The sequence below is a fragment of the Mauremys mutica genome, chromosome 14 (genome assembly GCF_020497125.1).
Source record: "Mauremys mutica isolate MM-2020 ecotype Southern chromosome 14, ASM2049712v1, whole genome shotgun sequence".
NCBI lineage: Eukaryota > Metazoa > Chordata > Testudines > Geoemydidae > Mauremys > Mauremys mutica.
In genome coordinates, this window is record NC_059085.1 from 30,526,565 (window position 1) to 30,550,648 (window position 24,084).

Sequence of the window (24,084 nt, forward strand, 5' to 3'; positions counted from 1 at the left end):
TTTTTGAACATAGATTTTATTGAGGCACAGGACAGTTTTGAAGATGCAGGCACTGCAAACATTGGCTCAGGAAAAAAATTGTCTTATACACTTTTTATGAGAGTCAAAAACTGTCAAATCCTGGATTTTTACTATATTCCTGCTTGGCATCTAATGATGATTGCTGTTGCAGTTACATAATAAATCCATTCTTGCCATTGCTGAGTCTTAAAAATACATGCATCCAAGGGATTTTTATAGTGAACTAGTGCAATACAATGCATACTCAAGTAAAACTTTCAATGTTATAGTGTGTGACATGGTTGATAGCTGAGTCCTATTCCTTGTGATATCATTTGATGTTGATTTTTAAATGTACTAAATATGGTTGAGTAGGTAATAAAACTTGAGGTGCTAAAGAATAATCAGAGCAGATACTATAAATCACCTACAGAAACAAGACAGGTTTACACAAACACTAATAAACTTAAAGCTCCCAGGTATTTCAGGGCAAAAAGTTACTAAATAAGCAATAATGTGAATGCAATTGTTTGTAGTACCCGACATATGTATGAGAGAGAGAGATTTACTGCTGAAAATGATTTAGTAAAGATTGTATGTAATGTTGAAAGGACATTGATACATACCCATGAACTGTGAATTCACATAAAATCCTGTCATATTCTTCTGTGTGCCATGAAAATTTTCAAATACTTTGATGTAAGCTCTTGTCTTTCAGGTCAAGTACGTGTTTCTAAACTAAAGCCTCACTTTATAGGTAGCTGCTTCAGATCTTTTTTTATGTTCTGTATTTTTATTCAGATTTCATGAGCCAAGGAAATACAGTTGGGAGTCTGGTAACACCAGAGAGAGGCATTTTGCTTAAGAGCTAATAGCAGGAGATTTCGGCTTGCTTATCCATCTATTTCATCTATATACTCAGACTGCAATGTTTGTTTGTGAGGTGGTAAATTGGAATTTACAAAGGGAAAGGCATCTTCAGTAGCTGTGCTCAGAACCGTAAAAGTACAACCTAACATGGAGTATACCCAGGGATTGTGATAGTGGTGATCTGTATGTGGAGTAACTGACCACATGGTTAGCATAGTCATTTCTGTAAGGAATACTTGCAAATTAAAAAAAAACATGCCAGACAAACTGATCTCAGGGAAGCGTTTGTCTTTTCTGAAAGTACTATTATCTTGAGACACTACATAGAAAGCAACTCTGGGTAGATACAGAGATATATACAAGTAAAATAAAAAAGTACAAGCTTTCAAAAGACTTCCATTGTAAAACATCTCAGCAACTTTGGCAAAACCAAATGGATAAAGAACTAAACATAAGAAAGCTCTCTTTCAAAGGGGAGAGGAGGTGGAGAGGTCAGAGATGAACTGATATGAACAAAATATCTACATATACAAACAGGACATAACCTGGGAGGAAGTTCCCTAGAAGGCCTTTCTGCTAATGGGATGAGATCTTGACACACTTATCCACCTGTTGAGCTATTTGGACGTTAAATGTTTGTGGGAAGGTAAGAAGTATTGGTTTTACAATGTGTAGGGAACAGCCATCTTTAGCTATTGTACAGTCATGTCCTTACCTCAAGCCTTGATATTATGTTCCCACTGACAGTCAACATACAGTTCAGTATATCAACTTTAAATTGAAGTACAGAACACTATCAGGATTTGGTGGTCTCTGTATTTTTAATATATCCTGTTTCATTTAGATATTTTCTTGAGTTCTAGTTATTCAGATCAATCTGGAACAAAAAAAAAAGATGGAAACAGGACTGGTTGATATAAATACAGGAAATTATATAGTACAGCAATGGTAATGTAATACCTTTTCTATGTTGATAATGTACTACATTTCCAGACAGAAAGAATCACTTGTATGGTGTATGTCCAAGCTTTTCAGTCATGAGGGTCTATCCTAAACCTGGATTTTCCAAATGTTTACTCACCAAACCATCTAAATAGCTATCCAGATGTCTTTGAAACATGCTGAGTGATAAGTATTTCATTTTGTTGGAGAATTCTACATCCGAAAGGAGAGCATGTTCTGAATACCTCCATGCTGGAGAAATCTCTAGGAAAACACAGCATGCAAGCTATCAAGTTTTTGAAGTAGATTTCCCTTTGGGGAAATAAATCGCTCCACAAGATGTACTAAGAATACTTACTCTTAAAACTGAATATATCAAGAGTGTGATCACCACCACCCCTTTAAAAAAATGCTGTAGTTAGACTGAAAAGTGTTTTCATTCCCAATGTGACTTTTTTAAATTAAGTAGTTTAAAAAAAAACTTAAGGCCTTACAATCCATTAGAATACACTTGACACCACTCTATTTAAATATTTCTTAATCCAAGAGAAAGACGTAGGATGTCACAGACAGAATGAACTATTGCGCTCCCCTTCTTGGCTCTCCTTTTGACAGATTAAATCTTTATGTACTTGTTTTATGATTCACCATCAGCAACAGCTGATTAGAATTCCATAAACTGATCAAATCAGTCCAGAGGCAGTGTTTTAGACACTGGAAATGGAATGAAAATTTTTCTCTTTCATAAACAATCTCTAATATTATTTTCTTCCTAGATTGACATCAACCTTATTATTAACACACTCCATCCCTCATCCTTACTTGGGAAATTCTTCTTGCCTTGAGCTTGCTTCAGGCCAGTAGAGTTGAACAAAGAGTGAGATCAGATCTTCAGCCAGGAAAATGTGATTTTATATTCTGTTTTTCTGACTAGTTAAATCCTAGAAGAACCTATTAAAATTTGTAGTTATTTTTCACATTTTTCAGGATTATACAATCTATAATGAGGAACAATAAATATCTTTATACAAAAGATGTTTCTCATTTCAAGATACCTCCCAGTTGGTGGTGATTCCCGCAAACTTAGAAGCAACAGTAGGCTTATTCCTTAATTGAAGTTTTTCTCAACATTTTTTGACATAACTGGGGAACATATAAAATAATGAAGCCTGGACAATTGCAGCTGTGATGCCATAAATACAGATATAGGCAACAGTCTTACAAACAGCCCTATAAAAAGGGGTACCTGTGCAGATCCACGTGCATTTTGTATGAAGTGTTTCTTACCTGGTTCCATATCTGCAGGTTTCCATTCCCTACCTTCACTCTCTCCCTGCCAAATTTCATGATACTGGGATTTTACACTGAACCATGTGGACATTCTAAATTTGCATATTTCAATATGTATGTCGATATTTGTCTGAACACAGTTCTGAAAGTTAGTTTTGAAGTAGAGGTTTGAAATTAGCCAGTTTTAGAGGGGAATGGGCTAATTTTCATTCACAAATGATCTACAAGTAGAAAAGTTATTTTTTTCAACAAAATCCATAAACCTTAATGTTAAGGTTCTTGCATGTAACAACAATCTCCTGCCTTATTTCTCATCCGTGTGTGGTTACAAACCTGAAAATCATCCCCCTCTGCTCACTTCCCTATCAATCTTGTACTGAATATTAACTTACAACTCCTCACGTGGAGTCATTTGAATGTTTCTGGTTTTGTGGCCTAGACTACATCGGATTTCAGGCCCTCTGTTCAGTGTGAATTTAGCAAGCAATTTCATATTCATGGGGGGAAAAAAGAAGCTTTGGTGAACAGATCAATGCTGCTCTAATAAGTGCTTATTAAGTCTGCAGACATGACCAGCATTTTGATTATTATAACATTATTAGATACATTTTTTTAGTTTTTTAACTTAGCTGTATCTGTAGTATTAACTGACACTTCCTTTAACACCCTACTGCACAGCAGTACCAAAATGAAATGCATGATCTAATAATGTTCATGGGCCTTGGTTGTATATTGTATTATCAAGCAATTAGCATAACAGCATGAGATCCTGCAAGCAGAATATTTGTGAGTGACCTATTATCAAGCAGATTACATTTTACATGGAAACTAAATGAATCCTGCCAGAATTTTGGGGCCAGGGAGGGGACAAAAGTCTCATTATTCGATTTGCATGGCTTGAAAGATAGCAGGTAGAGAGAAAAAGAACTGTTTGCGCAAACAAGGCGTGGTCTTCCTGTTGGAAAAAAATGCATTTCTTACACAAATGTTAGAAACAGGAAGTATGTGTTGGCAGAAACCATGAGGAAGAGCAAACAAACCATTACTGTGTGTTTGTATAATATATTAGGACACTTTCCTGAAAACGAAGGGCCTAAAGCTTCAACTAACCATAACATTTCATTGGGTCATTGGGGAGGGGATGTACTTGTGCACAAATGAACTATCAAACCACCTGCTATGTACACAGGTGCTCTTAAATTTGTGTATGTGCACACTCATGTTAGCATAATTCAGAGAGTTGTGGGTGAGGAAAAATATGTCTCAATCGGAAATGTCTTAATAATGAGGATAATTATAAATAATGATGAACAGGGATGGAGGGGGTGAGGGGGAGAATGGCAAAGCAGAATGCCATAGGTTCTGCAGATTGGTACAGATTCATCGATTCCAAGGCCACAAGGCAACATAGGAGTCACACTAGATGATCCCAATATAACACAGGCCATAGAACTTCCCCCAAATAATTCTTAAAGCATTAGAAGCATTTAGAAAATATCCCATATTGATTTATAAACTGCCAGTGGTGGAGAATCCACCATGAACCTTAACAAATTGCTAATAGTAATAAATGGTTAATTACTTACTCTGTTGAAAGCATGGAATACATGGTTCATTCCATCTTAAGAAGAATCTTGCTCACCAATAGAACAGGTTTGTTCATAAATGTAATTTTAAATGGTTTAGCAGTATGAAATAATATTTTGTTTTTTAGATCATTTTCATCCATGAATTTGAAAGGACATCACAACCATTATTAAATAAACCCTTGTACCCGATCAAAAATAGAAAATTCCCAGGTAGGGATTATAGCAGGCCAAAACCCAGTAAATATTTTGGTGAAAATTGTTAAATGTTTTCCCATTTTTTCCATTGAAATCTTGATGGTTGTAAAACTGTCCAAAATTTTCACACACTTTTTTCTTTTGCCATTGTTGTAAATTAAATTTTAATAAATTTGAAATATCCCTGGTAGCTTTAATAAGGAATGCGTTACCCACCTTTACTGTGGAATATAATAGCTATTTAATTGCATGCTAACACAACACAATAGTTTAAGACAGGAGGAGTGCCATATCCAGTTGAAATTGCATGAATTTAAATTTGTCTAGTCCTTGAAAGGAAACACTCTTACTCTGGGGAAAAAAAGTATTATGGGATTATAAATGGCTACGTATTTCCTAGGCAAATAATAATATAGCTTGGCTCTGCTTAGTAATAAGATCTAGCAGGGCTCATTCAGAGTTTCCCCTAGCTGCAGACTAAACAATAACAAGAAAAATGCTTACCAATATGTCATAGTATAAATACACTCAGGTTGGTAGGACATACGTTATTCTTAGTGTGCTTTGGCGAAAGCAACCATTTATAGTATTTCTTGTAATGCATATTAAGAATGGACTAAGAATTTATTTGTGTGTGTTTTAAGCTGAAGGGGGATTTCTTGGGGAACACCCAAGTAAATGAAAAGTTTCAAAGCGCATACCAAACTCGGTCTTTCTGAGCCTCCTATGAAATTATTTACCAGTGGGTTTACAGGATTGCTAATGTGCAATGCATTGTACAATTCCTTGGCTCAGAACAACCCTTAATGCAGACCTACTCATGGGAGGAGTTTGGGGTGTGGGGACCTCCCCTGAAGTTGTGGTCTCTTCTCTGATAGTTCTTGGGCACATTCTGTCAGGGGGAAGGAGGCTGCCTGCCACAAATGGCCTTTGGCATTGCTGTCAGAACTCATGGATCTCTGGCTGTCTTGCTGTTAGAATTTTCCCCGGTTCCCCCTACTCCAAGAATTCCCTTTAAAGCACACACATACATCACAATAGGAAGGAGTAATATGTGCGGAGAGTCCTCTCCACACAGCTAATACCAATCAGAGGGTCTGTCTCCTCTTAGTGGACACTCTGGGTGAAATCTTGGCCCTATTGACTTCAATAGAAAAACTCCCATTTACTTCAATGGGGCTAGGATTTCAGTGGACAGGTTCAGTATGGATTCGTGCTGGGACGGAGAACAGTTGCTGACATGTTTGTGCTATAAATCCTCATGGAGAAGTTCAGAGGAAAGAGATGGCAACTGGGTATGGTCTCTGTAGACCTGGCAAAGGCATATCATTGGGTACCATGAAAACTAATTTGGTGCCATTTATGACCAGGAAGTGTGCTAAAAGGGTATGTCAGTTTTATCCAGGATATGTATTAGGGAGTAACTATCATAGTCAACACTAAATGGGGCTATGGTATCAAATTTACAGTAAATAGCCTGCATCAGGTTATCAGCATTGAGTCCCTTTTGTTTCTGGTTATCATGGATGTGATAAGTGAGAATATATGAAGGGAGCCGCTTTGGAACATACTATTTATTGATGGCTTAGTGCAGGGGTAAGCAAACTTTTTGGGCTGAGGGCCATATCTGGGCAGGGAAATTGTATGAGGGCTGGGGCAGGGGGCTGGGGTGCAGGGTTTGGGAGGGGGTGCGGTGTGCAGGAAGGCACTAAGGGCAAGGGATTGGGGCAGAGGAGGGGTAAGGGGTGTATGGGGGTTCAGGGAAGGGGGTTGGGGTGCAGGAGGGGTGCAGAGTGCAGGAGGGGGCTCGGGACAGGGGTGCAGGAGGGGTGTGGACCGCGGGAGGTGGCTCAGGGCAGGGGTTTGGGGTGCAGGAGGGGTGCAGGGTGTGGCAGGGGTCTCAGGGAAGGGGATTGGGGTGCATAGGGGTGCAACAGGGAGCTCAGGGCAAGGGGGTGGCATGCAGGAGGCATGTGAGGTGTACGAGGGGGCTCAGGGCAGGGAGTTGGGGTGTAGGAGGGGTGTGAGGTGGAGGCAGGGGGCTTAGGGCAGGGAATCGGAGGGCAGGGTGCAGGCAGGGTTTGGGTTCTGGCCAGGTGCCGCTTACCTAAAGCAGCTCTGGAGTGGCAACAGTGTGAACTGGGGCCAGGGCAGGCTCCCTGTATGCGTGCCCTGTCCCCAGCCCCACACCGTGCTGCTGCAGGAAGCGCTGCGGCCCCTGGGGGAGGGGAGGCAGAGGGCTCCGTGTGCGCTGCCCTTGCTGCATCTCCAGGTACCTCCCCCGAAGCTCCCATTGGCTGTAGTTCCCCATTTCCGGCCAATGGGAGCTGTGGGGGGCGGTGCCTGGAGGCAAGGGCAATGCATGGAACCCTCTGCCCCCCCTGCCTGGGTACTGCAGGGACGTGGTGCCAGCCGCTTCTGAGAGTGGCGCGGGGCCCACGGCACCATGGGGGGCAATCCCACGGGCCGGATTCAAAGCCCTGAGGGGCCAGATCCGGCCCACAGGCCGTAGTTTGCCCACCCCTGGCTTAGTGCTATGTGTGAAAAATTGTGAGACTGTGCAAGCCAATTTTGAACAGTTGCAACATAGTTTTCAGAAGGCCTTAGAGTTAATATAGATAAAATTGCGACTGAGATATCTGGAGGATTCCCCTTAAAAGGATATCACGGAAAGAGATTTTTGAGTGAAAGAATTTAAATACCTAGGATCAATGGTTGCTGATGTTGGTGCCTTTATGAGCGATGCATCATACTAAAGCTTCTTGTAGCAAATAGCTGGAGCTGGCTCCAGTTCTCTGTGACAAAAAGATGCCAGTATAGTAAAAAGGTAGACTGTATAAAACTGTAATTTGACCCATCTTCATGTATGGAGCAGAGACTTGGCCAGTCACAAGAAAGGAAATCAACATGCTTCCTTTGTGGAAATTAGGATGTTGTGATGGTCAAATAGTTGGACACTCAGTGATAGGACACAAAATGAGGTTATAAGGGGACTACAGTGGGTTGCCCTAGCTGAAGACAAGTTGAGGTAGGCTAGGCTACTTTGTTAAGATGAAAACACAGTGTTTATCGGTAAGATGACTCTTGCAATGATTCTGGATGGACAACCAAGGGGGAGACCAAAGACTCAGTACGTGAACCTGACATCAGAGGACCTCAGAGAGACCAATCTGCATGACAGCCTGGCATATGCTCATGAGTTTTGGAAGAGTATAAAAGTCACCAAACTTAAATAGTGAAGTGGCAAGGAAGAAGAATTCATAGATTTATTATAGTTTGCATAAGCATGACAATGACAGCCATCTCTATATGATAGCAAGTAGCCATCTTTGGCCACAAAATACAATAGTATTAGTCCTTTCTCAGTTTGTCTTAACTCGGCACTTTTTACTCTTTGTCCCAATTGTGTTTGTCATTCCCTCAAGAACTGTGCTAAATAATATTTACAATTTAGGATCATGGGATTTTTTCCCCGCTATTCTTGTGGCAATCTACAGCTATTGTACTGTGATGGGTGCCTCCCTTTAAGGTGCTACCTGGTGTGTTTAGATACCACTGAGCCCACCTTTTCTGCCACCATGGGCCCCCTTTAACGTGTCTTGCTGAACCAGGCTCTTAAGTCTCCTCTAGCACACACACAGGCAGGGCCACACTCAGCTGCAGAAAGACAGAGACATTGAGATCAGCTCTGGGAAGACTCAGCTTAAGGGGCTTGCCCCAGCACTCAGGTGCCCACCTCCCTTGGAGTGCAGACCCAAAGGTATATTGTCTTGTGCTGTATAGAAAAATCTGCACAGCACAAGCTCATAAACATTCGCCCTCTCCCTCAATGTGAAGATGTACATCTTCTTGCCCTCCTCCCCATTAGAAAATGCACAAACTGGGTTTAATAATAAACAAAACAAAATTATTAACTATAAAAGGCAGATTTTAAGTGGTTAAAGGGAAAGCAAACAGAACAAAGCAGATTACTAAGCAAATAAAACAAAACATGCAAACTAAGCTTATTTCACTAAAGAAATTGGCTGCAAATTGTAATTTCTCACCCTAAAAGTTGTTTCAAGCAGACTACAGAGATTCTTGAAAGCCAGCTGCATTTCCCTGCAGCTTGAAACTTCAGGTATTACTCACAGGCTAGACAACCTTCCAGCCTGGGCTCAACTCTTCTCCTCTCAGCTGAGTTCTTCTTTTCAGGTGTTTCCCAGTGTCTTTTGGTGGGGAGGCAGAGGAGAACCACGATGATATCACTCCCCTGCCTTATAGAGCTTTTGTGTATGGTGGGAACCCTTTGTCTTCCAGTGGAAAAATACTGGCATTCCAAGGGCGGGGAATGGTGACTCAAACCCATGTCTCTGCAGGGTTGTAGCAGCCATTACTCTCAGGCTGTTTGGAGTGTCCACAGGAAGACTAAACTCTTTCACAGTCCATTGTCTTTGGTAATGGGCCATCAGCCCTGTCTAGCTTTTCATTGTTGTAACTGAAGGGCTAGTTGGGGGTGTCACCCAAAGTAGCACATTTGAAATACAGATACATGGTCAATATTCCTAACTTCAGATACAGAAATGATAAAGGCACACAAATTGGATTATCACATTCAGTTAATGATAACCTTTCTAATGATATCTTACATGAGCTGTCTTGCATAAAGTATATCTCAGTTATGCCATATCCATATCAGAAGCATATTTCCATAAATAATATGGAGTGTAAGGTCACAGGTACCCTCTGCACTAAACTTTACAAAGTCTTGTTTTCCACTGTGTTACAATAATACATATATTTTGTCCATTTCCCAAATGGAAAGAGGAAAACACTGGGGTTACATTATAAGATGTCAAGTATCAGAGGGGTAGCCGTGTTAGTCTGGTTCTGTAGAAGCAGCAAAGAATCCTGTGGCACCTTATAGACTAACAGAAGTTTTGCAGCATGAGCTTTCGTGGATGAATACCCACTTCTTTGGATGCGTTTCCACCATTACATAAGACTTAGTATAAATCCTAATAAATCAATAATCATTTTCAAATGGTGTAATTTGTCATCTTTGCCTTAAACTGCATCTGCATTAAACTTTTAATAAAGTCTTTCATATGTGGCTAAAAAAATGTTTGTCTCTTCAAACTCTGTGTATGACTTATATTCTTGCAACCCTCCTCATTCCGTGGTTCAGAGAAACAAAAAAGATGTGTGACTGACTAATAATGCAGTTACTCATCAAACACTTTGGGCTAGATCCTGCCCTCAGTTACAATGACATAAATCTGTATTAACTCCACACATGTCAGTGGAACTGCTATGGATTTTCACTGATGCAACTGTGAACAGAATTTGGACTCACTTTTGTAAAACTGCAAACAAAACACTGCACATCAGTGAGGTTAGAGAATGTAAAGGAATCTGAAAACAATGTTTCACATACTCAGTGGTTCTGATTCTCCTTTAATTTATGTTGGCTTCACACCACAATAATTCTATTGACTTCAGTGTGATTATTCATTACTTTCTTTTAATCGGTATATCTCAAAGTAAATATATGAGGTATTATTATTATTACACTAGGACACTTCATTTCTGATTATTTCAGTATGACTCTAAACTGTGTTCTTGGAGACCATCCAGTATTGTAAAGAACAATCAAATATGTCCCGTGGATGAGATCAGGATGGCCACTGTAGTCTTCTATTAGCAGATGTTGCCACCGGAATCTTCTTGTTCCCCTTTTTTGTTGGCTTTTTCCCGATAAATAGAATGCTTCTGTGACTGCCAAGCCAGTTATACTGGTTTCAGATCTGTGCACGTGAACAAAGATAGTGTTCATTAGGCATAACTTCAATGAAAATGCTGGGGCCTAAGTAAGTTCATTGTTTTACAGTACACAACAGTTTTTTGAGGGAGGGTGCCATTTCTGAAATGGTACATCAATTGTTGTGGGTCAGAGTAAGGGCAGCAGGGAGTGACTTATCGCACTCATTCCTTTTTCATATTTCTGCAGAATCAGGACATTGTGTGTGGGACATAGAATACAAAAAACAACAAATAAAAATAATAATAAATTATAGACAGTGCATAGTGAATAACATTTATTGTACTACGGTATATGCAACTAAAGGATCACCTCTGAACCCCACTGAAGTTAATCAAAGTCTTTCCATTGACTATTAAGGGTTTTAGATTAGCCCTGATATTGATTTATTCAGATTGGGCATACAAATTCCCAGTAACAATATGTAGTAAAATCAGTAGTCCAACAGTCATCAGTATGATATTCATGAGTTCTTAACAAAGCTGAGGGAGATGGTTCTTTATTAGAAGTAAGTCCGGGACCATCTGCTCAGTCAGACTAGGTGGCACCAACTCCCAAGCATGGTTCTTTTAAGGAGAGATCCTCACATCTCACCTTTACAAATAAACATGAACAAACATAATACACAACAATATATGTACAAATAAATAAATAAAATAACTCACTAAGAATGTTCTATTAGTCTTTGAGGTGGCCTTCTCAGTCTTGTGGATCTGGGTGTCATCCTTTCATTCTCTGCATAGTGATTCTCAGTTCCACACATATTCATTGGGGCAGTCTGCTCTGCGGAATGAAAAACTGGACAACCTGATATTTGCACCTAAATATTATAATTTAAAACAAAACAAAAATATCCAACTTGTATACCCACTCCCTGGAATGGAATTTTTGGCAGCTTTGTCCCCTCCCACAGTGAGCTCGTTTGCTGTATTCTGAGCATTTGAATCCCAAATCCTTGTTAAATGCCCCATACTTCAGGTTTGCAATCCACATCTTATCTGGAAGGAATATCTGGAACAAATTTCCATTGTTTTTAATTTGCTCTTGTTACCAATGAATTGTTTACATTTACTTTACTGTAGGAAAAAACCTTTTAGCTTTAAAAGATAACATTGTAACATTATTTCTCAGGCTTATGTTTGTTGTCCTCTTGAAACAGCCATTTGACTGTTGCTTAGAATAGATACTTAGATCAAATGTAACCGTGACATAAATCTGACTTTCACCTCTTCTAGATCCACTTTTGGACAGGAATTGGAGAAGACAATGGTTATTTCTGTATTGGGACGACCTAAAGAATTTCACCAGATGAAAGGAAGACCAAAGGGTAGTAAAACAAAGAGTGGCCATATGACACAAATGAGCAACCCAAGAATAAGACAACAAAGGACGGCAAGGCCTTTCCATTTCAAAGGTATGAGTTGTAGCCTGCCTGATTATCCTTGTTCATTTTTCTTTAGACATGTTTTTGTTTTGGAACAAAAAGATCAGTGTTTTCTTTAATTAGAAACACTCTGTTTTCATTTGATGCAAAAGCTGCCAAGTGGTGAGATACTAATCCTATAAAGCTGTGATTCTCAGCCTTCAGGTTATCACCCCAAAGTGGGTTGTGAAGTTGTTTTCTGGGTGTCATCAAAGCTCCTATGGAAACCATTCAACATTATATTTTAGTCCTTTAGTTGTGAAGAAAATAGATTCAGTAATTAGGCTGACTGACTGTATAACATTTGGAAGGAATAGGCAATTCATTAAACTTTCAGTAACCGTATATACATTATACTTTAAAATATATATTTTAATTGCATAATAATGTGCTAATTTCAATGTAAATACTACAATGATCACTTTAGAAAAGCCCATGGATAATAGATACTTCACCCATACATCTTACTGAAGCTTTAGAAATGAACAAATTATTATTCATTATGGCATTTTGGTTCAATTTTGTTGGCTAAAACATCACAAAAGAATCTGGGCTAGAGCAAAAATGAATTTGGTATATGAGGTCACTGGAGGAAAAGTAGGTGGGAGGGTTGGGTTGTGGGAGGAACTGAATACACTTGATCTACAACTGTGACCATCTGCTCCTAAGAGGTTATGTGAAATAAGCTAATGCCTCACAAATAGGAGTGGCAATATTGTATGTATATTTTTTGTTGGGTGGTTTGTTTTTTCACATTGCTTCAATGAGATATCTTTGACATTGTCAATGGGATTTTAATTATCAGTTGTGTGATTTATTGAGTGCTTGTATATGCAAGCAGAATCTGAATGCGCTCTCCCCTGACATCTAGTGGTGAGCTGTGGAAAAGGACTTCAGGAGCTGATCTTATTTGCATGGGCACACCCACTCTGCCTAGGTGCTCAGCATGATGGGATTGCTTGCCGAAATGATCACTTTTGGCAGGTGTGGGATCCCCAGTCTCCTTGTTATTGGGGCAGGAGTAATAAAAGGTTGTTATCCTTGTTGTGTGAATCAAGGGCAGCAGAACTGTACTTGGCATACCCCAATGGAGGGACTCACCCTCAACTAAAAAACACTCGCTAGGCAAGGGACATGAGTTCCAAAGCCAAGTGAGTTAAGAAAGGGTGGGTATAGGTACTTGTACCTGGTGGGGTGGGCCCTGTTTAAGGGTTCTAGACATCATTTGACCTGTACTCGCTTGACAGTATAATAAAAGAGCTAATTTAGGCTCAGTTGAGAGTCTTGTTACACACTGAAGAGCTGAAATCACTGATACCTAGATCTAAGTATTAGACCTACTTCGGGACTGTATCTCTATTGCAAGAGACTGCACAGTGTGCACCAGCGGTAAGGTTCCCCCACTAGTAGCTGAAATCACTGAGAGTTGTGTTAAGTGGGGGGTTCTGAAGACATCTTGGTGAGTGGCCAGCCAGGTGGCTGTTGGAGAGGCATGGCAAGCGGCCAGCAGGTACAGCAACTATGAGTTGTTGGCCAAGGACAGCAACTATGAGTGGGGTGCAGAGAAGGGACAGGCACATTAAAGGGACTTTTGGGTTGCTGGACTTAAGAACCTGAGAAGAAAAGGACAGTGCACAACTTACTTGGTGGTGGGTCTTTTGATCATGGTTTGTTTATAAACCCTGTTTGTGATGTTTCCCCATATTAATGCTGGATTATTTCCCTCCTTTTATTAAAAGTTTTTGCTACACTCAGACTCTGTGCTTGTGAGATATGAAGTATTGCCTCTTAGAGGTGCCCAGGGGGTCCTGTGTAATTGTCCCAGGTCACTGGGTGGGGCCTCGAGCCAGTTTTCTGTTGTATTATTGAAATGGATCCCCTAGATACTGAACCCCAGACCTTGTTGCTGCCAACTCTGACTGGCAGAAGGGTTACATATACATGAACATTTTGTCATCAAATTCTGAAAGTAGTCTTTGAAAGCGTACCTGCAAGATTTGTAAACTCCACTCAGATTTACACCTGTAAACATATATTTGTATATGCTAACGAACATTTAGTCATAAAGGTTACCCATAAGCATGTCTAAGTGTCTACTTGCATGTGATATTTCCACTCAATGTGGAAAGGTGGGTTTCTTCTCTGCATGCAAACAGGTGCAGTCCTGTTTTGCAAGTGATATTTTGGCTGATATATAGACTGTTTACTATGGATTAATTTGTATAACTTGGTTACATGGATGGTCTCACATTTCAGAACACTTGATTTTGGTCTCAACAAATGCTGAGCACCAAGAACTCCCTCTGAAATCAAAGCAAGTTGTAGAGGCTCAGTATTCCTCTAGGTCAGGCTCTTTTATGAGTGACTCACAACAGTTAGGATGATTTTCACAATCCAGAAGATGACACACTTCTTGGGCACATTACTCCAGTATATTTTAGCTATCAGTATATTTTGATAGATGTCTTGCAGCCTTTACTTTCTTATCTTCCATTGTGATATGATTAGCCAATGTCTACACAGCCAGTCGATCACAGGATGACCGATTCCACCAGGGCAAATTCAAAGACCCAAGAGGGAGACCTTTTTAAACAACAATAATTATAATTTCAAAGTACTCTCAAAATTTTTACTAGCCTATATTAAGTATTTTTCATAAAGAATGAACTGTAAAAGTGACACACAAGCATCGGACAGCTTAAAAAGGCAGCTTTGATTAATGAACATTGCTAATTATAGTACAGTGCTATTAAGAGCAGCAGGAGAAGGGGAATAAAGTCCTGTGTAACTTACTTAATCTTTTAGCTCAACACCCTGATCTGTGCCATTTCATCAAGCAGCTGTGGTGGGATGGGGACAAAGCACAAAAGAATGTTATAAATTATATGAATACTGTAATTAAGTTAATATATTCAAAAACTGCAAAAGACATTCAGAATACAATACAGAAAACATCTACAATCTTAATAAATATCGCTTGTCTGAGGTTTTTATTACCGTATGTTCATAATTTCATCTATGTAGAAAGTATTGACATAGAACTATGAATGAAAAATGTTATGCATGCAAGTGCCAAACACACATAATTATTTACTCCTGGGGGAATTCTGCGCCACTGCACAATGCAGAATTTTGCAGAAATTAATGGTTTTTTTGTGCAGAATTTCCTTTCCACCACAGAAATGGACTGCAGTGCTTCAGGCGATCACAAGGAGCCGCTAAACCTGGCAGTTTGCATATAGAAGACATAGCTGGGGGAAGGGGAAGAGAGCTATAGGGTTCCTGGCAGCTGCAGTTCCTCGCATGCTGTGATGGAAGGAGAGGGTGGCACCAGGAAACTCTGTGCAACCCCGGGACTGAGCATCAGGCTGTTTCTCCCTCTGGATTCCTGGGCTCTGAGAGGTAGTGGGGTGGGTGTCTGGGCTGGGAGGACCACAGCTGGGCTCTCAGAGGGAGTGAGGCCCCACGGCTGGGCTCAGGGAGAAGGGAATGCGGGTATCTTGGCTAAGGGGCACCCTGCAGTTGTGTTCTGGGGTTTAGGGGGATTGGGTACATTGGCTGGGTGGGCACAGCTGAGCTCTGCGGGGAAAGGGGTGTGAGTGTCTGTCTGGCCCCCAGCTGGGCTCTGGGGGTGGGGAGGCAGAGAAACAGGAACTGGGGTGTCATAGGTGGTTCCTTCAATTCTGTATTCCTGGGGGAAATTTTATGTGTGTCTGTATTGTTACAGACATACTAGCTGACAGGTATTTTGAAATAAATTACCAACATAATTGAAACTGGTGTGATTATATAGTATGATTTTGACAAATTAAATTTGCAGAATTTTAAAATATTGTGTGCACAATTTTTAATTTCTTTTTGGTGCAGAATCCCCCAAGGAGTAATAATTGGAGGTAGGTATATAAAACATATGTGCAGGACAGAGATAAAAAGTTTCTTTTACCATTTTAATAGTATGTAAGATATTACTGGCTTAAACTGATGTTTCCTATGCTTGTCATGGGGAATTGTTTCTAGTATGAAGTATAGCGCACATGGATATTTATAAGGTGCACAGTTACACATGTGTAGCTAGGCAAAATAGTTGAGGAAATTCTAATAAAATCACTGCAATAGGATCTGTCAAAATGGACATGAACATGGTGGACCTGATTCTCTGTGACACCTTTTTTTTTGTCTGATGTGCCTCCACTGATTTGCTATAAGGTCCCATATATAAATGTTTTTGTTCCACCTGAAACAAATATTTCTGGTTTATGTTTCGGTGAGAAAAAAGAAAACATTTCCATTTCATGTCTACTCCAACCAAATTTTGGGGAGGGATTTTTCAGTTCAGCAACCAAACTACAAAATCAGTTGTTTGTTGAGCTCTAGTTATGAGCTGTGTCACTGAAAAGACCATTTCTGGAATGTGATCAGCAGGAGGAGTTAAGCTACTTCCCACAGCTGGACTAGAAGAGTCCACTGCTGGAGTCTCATGGCTAGAAACTCCAAAGGACGCTGTGTTCTTTAAAGTATGAGTTAGGATTCAGTTTGCTCAACTCTTCTGAGTTGAGGTTGGCATTAAAATCCAAATGACTCCTGCTGTGCTCACCCCTGCTGAGTAGTTAATGAAAAATTAGTTAAGTGTTAGCAAAGGCTACATGTGGCCAGCTAAACTAGTCTGCTTTCTGAAGGTAGGATTGAGATAAAATAATTTGCACATACGTTTTTCCCTTTCCCTCTTTTCCTTGCTGTGTCCCATTAGTAGCACATTTTGTTTACGGCAAGTCTCCATCTCTTCATCTTGTACTTTACATATTCTTATTGTTCTGCCCAGTAGTATGTAGCAGTTTGACTAGTCATTGTATTCTCCATTGAGAGTCGTCAGACACAACAGATGAGAACTGAAGTTTGACTGCTGGCAAGTTTTGTTTTTTTCTTTTTACACGGCAAATCCTAAGCAACAATTGCTTTGTTTGTCAGCAAGGAATACTTTGAAATGAAACACAAGAAAAACCTGAAAAAGAAATCTTGTGAATGCTGAAAGAAAAGAAAAGAAAAGAACAGGGCTAGGGAAAAAAGGGTGTATTTCTTTTTCTCTCTCTCCTTCACCCGATTCCCATATGATTTAATACTAAAATATTTTATGTTGTATGTCATTTGGGTTTGTGTAAATGTTGTTGGCAAGGCTTCTGCTGACTTGGTTCTAGAAATTTTAACCTCTCATTAGCCTTTAACTACGAAGCCAGGAAAACAAAAAACAGTCATTACTTATTCCCAGGGTCTGGCTGTGCCACAGCAGACATGGAGCAATTTCCAGCTCCTGAGTCAACTGTGTCCTGTTGTCAGGAGGGACAACAATGGGTTAAATCTCCCCCAAAGCCTTTTCCAAACCATAAGAACTAAACAAGAAGCAGACTTTAAATGTTTAAGTATGGGTTGTAGTTAACTATAAACAGCTGTTGCAAGATAACAGCCTTTCCATTGGTAAAGTGAGTCCATTTCCCCCCCCCCCCCGATGAAACCATTCTGAAAGCAGCATTCAGAGAGGGGCTGATTCTCTGTCTGGTAATAATCAGAATTAAGAGGTGGGGGGTGGGGAGTGAATTGTTGGATCTCTCAGCTCAAGCTGACATTTATATAGCAATTCCTATTTCTGCTTCTGACAGCCAATACATACAAATGCATCTTATCTGGACTACTAAGAAAAAGAGAACAGACTTGTCTTCCATTCCCCCTTCTCTGCTACCACTGCTTTGCATTAACGTTTATTTGGGATAATGAGGAAAGATTGATATTCACTAAGTTCCATCTGTCTTTCCCAGTTGGGGAACATCACATTTGAATTAAATCCAAACAATACCTGGTGGTAAAACACTTCTGTAGAGCTACTGCTCGTTTGTGAAAGTCAAACAGTAAAACATTAGAATTTCCTTTCGTTGTGCTGAAGTTTTAAAACCCTGTGAAATTTTAAATGAAATGTCATTTTGAAAAGAAACCTGAAAGCCAGTTGGTTCTGATTCAAATCAGATTTGGGAAGGTTATCAAAATGAAACATCTAAGTTGGGCACTTGTGGCAGACAGTGTTTTGTTAAATGGTTTAAAATATTAATGATTTTCAAAATTGAAAGAGAGAGAATTCCTTGTAATTTATGTTAAAAAAAAATGTGGAAAATCAGTCTGTTAATGTTAGACATTTATAGAGAGACTCACATGATCTCTACTACACTACATATGGCAAAAAGAGAGACAAAGAAACAGATGTGCAAACTTCCTACTGGTAAAATCTCAGCAATTTTGTTAACAGGAAGACTGGTTCTTTGTTTCTCAGCTAGAAAATACTAGGCAACAACTTTGTAGAGAGATGTGGAATGGTCCCACAGAAAAGTGCATTGCCATCTGCTGAAGCTTTGTTAATCCCCTGAATTGTTTTAACCAGTAAAGCAATCTTCATAAAGTTGGTGGGGGGAGAAGGGAGCGAAAAGAAAATCTGCGGCACGGTTACCGTAATGTGGATGGGAACCTAAATGAAGATCTCCTAGATGTAGGCCTTGCTATCTCTATGGCATCATCATCATCATCATCACTTATGCCAGACCAACAGAGTCCTCTGATGAATCAGGGATCTCTACAGCTGGGGAAAGGATATGGCCCTCAGTGGGGGAAAAAAACCAGCAAAAAGGTTATGAATCCTGAGGCCTGGCTAATTGTTCGGCAGCCGCCTCCCTGCTGGGGGAAACTCCCTGGAGTGTATGTGGATGAGGTAGATGACAAGCTTCCAGTGGCAGCAATGGCTAGAAAAGGTCCTGGCAGCACAACTGCAACTGAGCTATGATGGCTGGTGGAGGGCAAACGGGTCTAGAAGGTCCAAAGCTGATGCAGATGCCCAGGGCCTCTGTGCAGACTGAACTGCCTTTTTGTTTATCCAGGATCTATGACATTTGGGGGCAGAGCTTCTGCCCATTTTGTGCCCATTGTGCCTTGCTCCTCCCACACCACATGATGTTCCTCAGAGTTTCTCTGTGTACTCCTCCTGTGATCCAGGCCTACGCTGCCACAGACAGGTAGTTGTTCCTTTCATTTGCCTGCTGAAAGTCTAAGAATGACAGATGGTTAAACTAAAGTCTTCATGCTGCCCATGCTTCCTTGTTGAAACAAGACCCTGCACCTACAATTACAATGAGTGGAAGCAAGTATTTCCTATGCGGCATGTTCCTCCCCTCCGGTGGAAACTCCTCAGCTAGGCCTCTGCAGGGCAGATGTGGAAGGGCCACCCAAAATAAGAGCCACCAGATAACTCACTGCATAGAGACTCATATTAGTGTCCATTACCCATGCATAAGTAATAATGTAGCCACTGAAGCCCATGTGGATAAATCTCTTATGCCAGTCTATTGAGTATTCCCTGGCATAATATGAATAAAGAGCAGCATGGTCTTCCCTCATATTCATCAGCTGACTTGTAAGCAAACCACTTACTGCAAAATAAACTTAGTTGAAATTCGATCTAACATAATTGTTTCCCAATATTATTTCTTTTTCATCTTGAGGTGGTTTTTGTGACGTCTTAACAATTTGCATTGCAATTTTAAATGGGTTAAATTCGGAAGCAAAGGAAAACAAAAGCCATGGCCTAATTTTTAGATGGAGTGCAAATAATAACTTGAATCTTGTGCCATTTTATACACAGGATACTCTATCCTTGTAATAACAGAAAGGAAATAATGAGCAATATGAAAGGTTTTGAAATAGCATGGATTTTTGAATATATCAGCACAAGGTTTTCACTTGTTTATGTCGTTATCATAGATTGAGGCAGAATTCTGTTCAATGGCTACCCAAATCACAATGATTTCAGTAGCTATATGGCCTGCAAGTCCAAAAATAGACAAAAATACTTTAAAACAACAAAAAAAAAATCTTAAGCTACATGGTATGGCAGCTTGTACTTTTAGAACTAAACCTCAAGAACTCAGCTGATCTTTAGGGATTATTCTAATATGCACTAGCTTAAAAATATTTAAAATAAAAACCAAACTGATTTACACCCTGGTGATAAAAGTGAGAACAACGTTCCTATTGACTTAAGCCATGTCCTGAACTGCTGTTAGTGTTTCACATCACAGCTCTGCAATCATGAATCATTTAATCATCACAAAACAAAGAGCCCTTTTCATGGAAAACAGTTTCATATGCAGTATCATTCATTTTTACAGCAGAGGCTGTATACTGTTCACTTTCACTAAGAAATATACAAGTCACACACCTTTTCAAGGCTGATTTTTAGGCTCACTTACAAGAAAACAAATATCAACTGTATTGATATATTCACATGGAAAGCCATGGAACTGCACCAGTTTACAACAGAGGAGCACTTGGCCTGGAGTTTAGACAGTTTTCCAAGCACATGTACCAAGTTACTAGCTATTGTGTAATGTGTAGCGTAAACAATATGTCATCAAATAGGGCAATTGTTTCAGCAGAGCATGTGCTGTTTCTGGCTTGCTTGACCAGGATTACAGCTCCTGCACCATACCAAATCCCTAGGTATCCTGAATCTCAAAGAACTACTCTTTCAAAACTGTTGGGTTTTTCTATACAGCAGCTTAGTAGGGTCCTTGTGACTACTCTTTCTGAAAGTGTCATGTGACAAACTTGTCAGATCAGTCCTGTTGCAATAAATGATTTAATCTCTAATGAAAATTTTTGTTAATAAAATTTGGTAAACTGCACACAAATACTTTTGGTTCCAGATTATCTTGACCTATATAGGATACAAAGATTTCTATCAAAATGCTATGATTTCATATATGTGTTAGACAAATTACAAATGTGATAATGATTGTTAATATGAAAAATACAGAAAATGAAGAAAAAAAACTTTACTCCATCAAATACAAATATTAGATTTCAAAGCCACAGGTTTTTTTGCAAAATTTCACTGGAAGTCTCATGAACAAAGATTCAAAACTCAGAGCAAAGGAAGGCCACTTAAACTCTCTTTAGTTGTGAGACAGAGGGCCAGACTGTCAGATGGTCTAATTCAGTAGCTCTGAATCAGGTCCTGAATGTTTGAAAAATGTTTCTTTACTTTGTTTTTGGTCATATAAGTTACAGATGTAAGACTGGTTGGTGGATCTAGTACATTTCCCTGTAATTACAGAGTGGTTCCCAATGATACACTTTTCTAGTGTTTGGTCTAACCTATATTAACTGTGCCAAACAAAGGGATTCCTTCATGAGAGAGACTGTATCTTAGCCTGATGCAGCAGGTACACACAAAGTTCACTCTACTTGTAGAATAAGTCTACACTGAAAAAAGAAAGGGGGTATATTTTAAATTCGTTAGCTAATTTTCATTAGCTAACTGAGGTTTAAATAGCAGTGAAGACAATTCTGCTTTTAACTCAAATTAGTGGATTGAATTCAACTCCTAGCTGCTCTATAAGCTTGAATGTGAGCTGTGAATCCTGATTAAAGTTCGAATTGCCATGTCATTACATTATTTTAACCTGAGTTAATTAATGCGGGTAAACTAACCTGAGTTACAAATACCTTTTTGTCCCCCCAGTGTACATGCCTTTAGAGAGATTATTAGTCCCAGAATATATACAATGGAGACTATTCATAATAATTCTTCAATAATATTTCTTGAAGCAGAATGAAGTAGTATGAACAAACATACAAACATCTCACTGTGAGAAAGTTCTTCCTGATATCCACTTTAAGTCTTCCTTAATGTTGACTCATATTTTCTAGTTATATCCCACAATAAAACATTCCTCTACATTCTTGTGTTTACACCATATCCTAGGCTAGTATCTTTCCCTTAATCACTGCTTAACCAAAGGCACATATATAGCCTTAAATGTCACTTCCATCTGCTCTGATAACATACTGATCCTCTTTCAATTAGCCTGCTACCTCTCCTTTTCTGGGCTATATCCTTCACTACAGTCTACCAGTGCTCAGCTTTGTATGTGTAGGGATGTTTATGGATCTTGAGAGGACTTCTCAAGATACTTGAAAGCAGAAAACTTTAGGGCTGGAGGATAGACCTTGCTGAATGGCTTCTTCTGTCTTCTTGCTTAAATACCAGTGGAACTTGTGAATTTAAATCTCATTGGTGTGTTTGAGACCCCCGCCCCTTTACATATTTACTCTTTTCCTACCTTTTTTCAATAGAAACTTCCAAAGTCCAAGTATGTTGTACATTTCTTTCAATTATAGCTGTCCTCAGATAGAAGTCATTACAACCATCTCTGTTTGGAACCTTTCGGCTATATTAATATGCATAATAGAAGAACAACAAGCTAGAGAGGATAAACTGAAGAGAAGTGAAAGAGAGCTGTTCTTCACATAGGTCATCTTCCTACCTCTTGGGAGGTTGGTTGATTGGTTGTAAGTCCCAGTTGCCATAGTGACAACACAGACTTCCAAGGACTTTGTTAGTAATAAAATAATCAAGAATATTTTTGAAGCAGTTCTGATGCCATATTCCAGGATGTCTTCGAGCTCACTTTCACACTCTTTTGTCTTAGTGATTTTAGGCAGCCATCTTGCAGAGAACCATTATTTACATCAAGGCTTTTGAAAGACAAAATTTCTGATCCCACATCTGCCTTTCACGCTCATGCACATACACTGTGTTTCTGTATCATCTCTGTGTGTGTGTGTGTGTGAGAGAGAGATGTTTGTATTCGTATATAATTAGTATGTGTTAGAATTAACACACAGTATTCCAAATAGTCTTTTGTGAACAAATTATTCAACTGTGTGAGTATACACTCAAGTAACATACTGCCAGACAGAAGATAGTGAATACAGAAATAAAAAAGAGGAAAAGACTACTTGAGACTTTGGAAAAATACTTTATTATTTGTAGATGGAGACTGGAAAGTTTTTTAGCAAGTGGGAACTATTTCCATAACATAAAATCATAAGGGTGTCAGCCATACTGTAAGTACCTGGCAGCAAAATAATCTTGTAAATTAAACAAAATATTCAAATGTATTTGATAGCTACACAATTCAACAAATTGTTGCTACATGTGTTCATAATTTATTTACTTTCTTTTACATACTTGGCAAACTTTATAAGGATGTTGCACAATTGGTTATGTCTGGAGATCTGTCTGCTTTGTACATAGAGAGGATAAGAATTTTGGCAGTTAAAGTAGACCTAAGAAGCCACTGTTTTCTTTTCACAACCATTGAAGCCAGCTAGTTGAGTTCTAGCTCCAAAATAGCTGTTGCAGAGACTGGCTAAAGATGCTGAGGAAGACTATATCACTCTCTGTACAAACTGCATCCCAGAAAGAGCATATTTGTAAGTAAAGACCTTCTGTTAAGCCACTTGCAACAGCTATCTGTTAAAAAGATAACTAAGCTTCCTGAAGAGTTGTAGGAATCCAATGAGATTTTTGTGCTTGGTTGTTCCAAAACTCAATCCCATGGCGGGTTTATGCACATTAATTTATTTCCTCATGTCTTGTTCCAGGCCATTTTAGGTAAAATGTTTGAGTGTGTTTCTGTGTAATAAGGAGTTAATATATATTTGAGATAGATTGGATGTTCTGTGTTAGAATCAGAGAAACGTAGGACTGGAAAAGGTCCTCGATAGATCCAGTCCCTTGGGCTCACTCAACAAGAAATCTGACGGTGCATCCTTCCAAAGGAAGCGTGCTTCTAACTTGCCCCTCATTTTGAGGAATATAGTTCATTCTAGTCTGGGCTAATGATGTTCCACACAAATTTAGCATCTTTTTTATTATTTAAAATCAAGTATATCAGAAATAAGAGACATGAAAGTGACGTGGTACAAAGAATTATGAACACAAAATGCTGGGGGATTCATTCCTGCAAAATTTCATGCATGAATCATTTTGTGTGGCTCTCAGTTTTGGTTTTTGTTCACACATTGATTCACTACAGTGTGTGGCTGGTTAAAAGGTATGTTTTTGGAGGGCAAAGCTCAAATACCCTTATTTCTTC

The 24,084-nt window shown here is 39.4% G+C and overlaps 2 long non-coding RNA genes across 2 annotated transcripts in view; one reads left to right on the forward strand and one right to left on the reverse strand.

The window, feature by feature from the left end:
* LOC123349098 overlaps positions 1-24,084 on the forward strand; it is a 187,015-nt gene that overhangs the window by 40,666 nt on the left and 122,265 nt on the right. The window contains exon 2 of the long non-coding RNA XR_006573371.1: positions 11,922-12,100. This is a non-coding gene — a long non-coding RNA (uncharacterized LOC123349098). The remainder of the gene's footprint in view (positions 1-11,921; positions 12,101-24,084) is intronic.
* LOC123349097 lies at positions 9,936-17,103 on the reverse strand. The gene is made up of 4 exons (XR_006573370.1): positions 16,817-17,103; positions 14,903-14,949; positions 11,352-11,469; positions 9,936-10,672 (listed from the first exon to the last, which is right to left on the reverse strand). It is a non-coding gene; the product is annotated as an uncharacterized LOC123349097 (long non-coding RNA).